This window comes from Nycticebus coucang, chromosome 3, assembly GCF_027406575.1.
Source record: "Nycticebus coucang isolate mNycCou1 chromosome 3, mNycCou1.pri, whole genome shotgun sequence".
Taxonomy (NCBI): domain Eukaryota; kingdom Metazoa; phylum Chordata; class Mammalia; order Primates; family Lorisidae; genus Nycticebus; species Nycticebus coucang.
In genome coordinates, this window is record NC_069782.1 from 42,553,301 (window position 1) to 42,558,056 (window position 4,756).

Genomic DNA, 4,756 nt, shown 5'->3' on the forward strand with positions numbered 1-4,756 from the left:
TTGCATTAGATACAACGGTTGGGTGGAAACTTCCAAAGAAAGACTATGACCTCAGTACTGGAGCTAAATTAACCTTGATGGCTCTGGACACACCCTAATAAAGCTCAGAAGTAAACCTTGAAAACATCCAACTGACTCCAAGTAACTTACTTGCATGCCAAAAAACCACCCAACTTTATTTAAAGAAATACAGCACATTCCAGAGATGACAGAAGAGGCAGAAAAACGTCTATTATAAATATATTTCCTATGTTCAAGAAGATAGGAGAAGATGGATGTGTCGAAAAGACAAATGGAAGATTTTATAAATATAAATTTATGTATAAACATATAATATATAAATTTATATATATAATCTGTAATTTTATAAATTTACATGCATATAAATATATAAAAGTTGCCAATGGGAACTTCTAAAGTTGAAAAATACTGTATCTGAAATGAATGGCTGGGTGAGGTTTACAACAGAGGAGGTACTGGAGGGGTAAAGATCAGTGCACTTCAAGACAAGAATAGAAACTACCCAAAAGGAAGCGCAGAGAACAAGAAGCTTAAAAAAAAAAACAAACTAAACAGAGAATCAGGATCTGTGTGATAATATCAAGCAGTCTATACTCTATGTAATTAGACTCCCAGAAAAAGGTGGATGGGGAAGAAAAATATTCGGAAAAATTAGGTTCAGAATTTTCCAAACTTGATGAAACTATAAACTTACAGGTCTAAAAAGCTTGATAACCCCCAAATATAAATAAACAAACAAACAAATAAATAAATAAATAAATCCACACCAACTCATAAAAAATTGCTAAAAACTAGTGGTAATGAGAAAAACTCTTGAAAGCTTCCAGGAAAAAAAAAAAAAGACACGTTAGAGAAGAAAGCTTGCTCCCTCTCTCTCTCTCTCTCTCTGTCTGAAGGGGAGACACCAGGCAAAACCCACCAGGACCAGTCCTGGCCCGACGGGCCACACCTGAAGGACATTTCCAACTCAGGCTGTTCTCAGTCCCTGGGGAGAGCTCAGAAAATGTCAAAGAGGGGCTTCTGGTGACATGTTGAACCAGGTCCAGCCCCAGGCACCCTGTGTGGTTGACACTGTCTCTGGGCAGTTCCAGACACCAGATTTAGGAAATTTCAAGGGAGATTCTCCAAACACCAGGACCCCTGAGGGGCATGACCAGGAGAAGGGCCCCACCTGCCCTGGTTTAAGGGTATCACTGCTTCCACTCCCTTTCTGATCCCAGGGAAATACAGAAAGTCATTGTTTGGAGATGGCAGAGCTTCCATCAACTTAAAAGGCAGCTAGTCACAGCCCTGGGTCCTCCTGCAGGCCCACTCTCATCCCTGCTGCTCAGTGCTGAGTGCCAGCAAGGAAGGAAACTCTCCTCTATGCACCAGTGTAGCAGCTACTCAGTAATTCCCTCAACTATTCAGCCCACCTCCTCCACAGTTTAAGTGCCTGTGAACTTGGCTAACCTCCAAAGGTCTGCATTCTGCATGACAGCAATCTCTTTTCTGGCACATTCTTTTAGGTCTTTCTCTAACAGCCCAGTGCAGTGTGATTTTTATAGCACAAGAATTTCACATTTTTCGTCTGCTTATGCACTTTGTTCTATTTCCTTAATACCATTCTTGTCATTTTTGGGATTTGCGGTTAAAAGAGTAATTAGATTTGTGTGCTCAATCCACCATCTCGAGTCAATCTCCCTCTCATTGCTTTAATTTGCACTTTTTGACTCCTTGTAAGACTGAATATTTTTCCATATGTTTGTTTACTAATTATTTCCTAATTTGTGAATTTGCTTCTCATGTTCTCTGCCTCTTTATTCATCGCACTGTTCAGTTTCTTTTTTTAAACTAATTTTTTTTTGCAGTTTTTGGCTGGGGCTGGGTTTGAACCACCTCCGGCATATGGGGCCGGCATCCTACCCTTTTGAGCCACAGACGCCGCCCTGCAGTGTTCAGTTTTTAAAAGTTAAAAACTACTGCTCAGCTGCATTCAAATTAATTAATTCCTAAATATGCCCTGAGCATTCATTTCTCTGTATTTCCTCATGTTGGTCCATGTGTTCAGTTACTCCCTCTCCTCTGTCCTCTGTTTGTTAAAATTGTATCCTTTCTAACATCTCTGGAAAGACTTGCAGGACAGTTGAAGAGCCAGTCCTCAGTTATCATTCCTCTGATAATTCTTTATAATCAGTGTTATTTATTGTGCATTACTCTTGCCAGACTCCATAATAAATATTTTCCATCCATCATCATATGTGATCCTTAGAACAACCTTGTACAGTTTTTAAATCTACTTAATAGATGAGGAAACTAGAAATAGATGAGGCATAAATGTTACAGATGTTTCAAGTTACCAAGGGAGAGTGGGAGAGGACAGGGATTCAAGCCCATTTTTGTATACTAAATTCTTTTTTGAGACAGAGTCTCATTTTGGTGCCCTGGGTAGAGTGCTCTGGCATCATAACTCACAACAACATCAAGCTCCTGGGCTCAAGTGATCCTCCTGCCTCAGCCTCCTGAGTAGGTAGGCCTCCAAGTGGCTATTTTTTTCTATTTTTAGTAGAGATGGGGGTCTTACTCTTGTACATGCTGGTCTTGAACTCCTGAGCTCTAGCATTCCACCCACCACAGCCTCCCAGAGTGAAAGCACGCGTAGTGAGAAAAAGATGGAGTCTGTCAGGCGGGGCAGACACTACGCAGCTGGTCTGGTTGGTTCAGGTCCTCCCTGACCTTCACTCCCTCTCCATTCTTACTGTTTTGTAAATTTAGTTTCCACCTTAAAGATGCCTGTCTTAGGGTGGCGCCTGTGGCTCAAGGAGTAGGGTGCCGGTCCCATATGCCAGAGGTGGCTGGTTCAAATCCAGCCCTGGCCAAAAACCACAAAAAAAAAAAAAAAGAAAAGAAAAGAAAAAGATGCCTGTCTTAAGTAGTTTAGGTGGCTCAATTCAGGAGATTAACTTTTGAACTGGAATGTTGTGATAGGTCACTGACTTATGCTTATTATTATTTGGAATAGGGGTTGATGTCGTCTTTGCTTTGAACTTTTATGTATAAAACTGTAATTTTGGAAATGGAAGAACAAAACAGTCTTGGAGAGGCCACTCTCACTGTTCTCCAGGATCCTGGCCTTCTGACAAACTTGGTGGGCCTGTCCCCATCTCTGCATATTGGCTGATGGTGACAGACCATCTTCATTTGCTAACAAGAGTGCTAGGATTACAGGAGTGAGCCATCGTGACAGACCTTCTTCATTTGCTAACAAGAGTGCTAGGATTACAGGAGTGAGCCATCGTGCCCAGCCCTGGACATGAAGTTCTCATCCACGGCACTGTTCCTCTGGATTCTTGGAGTAGTTTTGGCTGTGTCACTTAGGAGTAGTATATTTATCTATGTGTCATTATTTTTTCTCTTTCTTTGTCCTATACATATATTTCCTATTCCAATATAAACCTTTTACAGGTATACACTTTTGCCGTATAAGAATTTTTTTGTGTCCTCAGTGAGAATAACACTCAATAAAGTTTTTTAAATTTATAATTGCTCAGGGTATCTCTTGAGTTGGTTACTTACCTGAAGGAGCTCCTTTTGCACATGCAAACCTGACAGTTACATTCTCTGTGATTCATTTCAGGTGGCTTTTGCCACAGATTCCCGTTTGCTCCCCTTTGATCTCTCTCTTTTTAAATTTTTATTTATTTATTTATTTTTTATTATTAAATGATAGCTGTGTACATTAATGCGATCATGGGGTACCATACACTGGTTTTATAGACCATTTGACACATTTTCATCACACTGGTTAACACAGCCTTCCTGGCATTTTCTTAGTTATTGTGTTAAGACATTTATATTCTACATTTACTAAGTTTCACATGTACCCGTGTAAGATGCACTGCAGGTGTAATCCCACCAATCACCCTCCCTCCACCTATCTTCTCCCCTCCTCCCCTCCCACTCCCCCTTCCCCATATTTTTAGGTTATAACTGGGTTATAGCTTTCATGTAAAAGCCATAAATTAGTTTCATAGTAGGGCTGAGTGCATACTTTTTCTTCCATTCTTGAGATGCTTTACTAAGAAGAATATGTTCCAGCTCCATCTATGTAAACATGAAAGAGGTAAAGTCTCCATCTTTCTTTAAGGCTGCATACTATTCTATGGTGTACATATACCACAATTTATCAATCCATTCATGGATCAATGGGCACTTGGGCTTTTTCCATGACTTAGCAATTATGAATTGGGCTGCAATAAACATTCTGGTACAAATATCTTTGTTATAATGTGATTGTTGGTCTTCTGGGTATATACCTGGTAGAGGAATTATAGGATTGAATGGCAGATCTGTTTTTAGATCTCTAAGTGTTCTCCAAACATGTTTCCAAAAGGAATGTATTAATTTGCATTCCCACCAGCATTGTAGAAGTGTTCCCTTTTCTCCACATCCACGCCAACATCTCTGGTCTTGGGATTTTGTGATATGGGCTAATCTCACTGGAGTTAGATGATATCTCAAAGTAGTTTTGATTTGCATTTCTCTGATGATTAAAGATGATGAGCATTTTTTCATATGTCTGTAGGCCATGCGTCTGTCTTTTTCAGAGAAGTTTCTCTTCAAGTCCCTTGCCCAGCCTGTGATGGGATCCCTTGTTCTATTCTTGCTAATATGTTTGAGTTCTCTGTGGATTCTGGTTATTAAACCTTTGTTGGAGACATAACCTGCAAATATCTTCTCCCATTCTGAGGGCTGT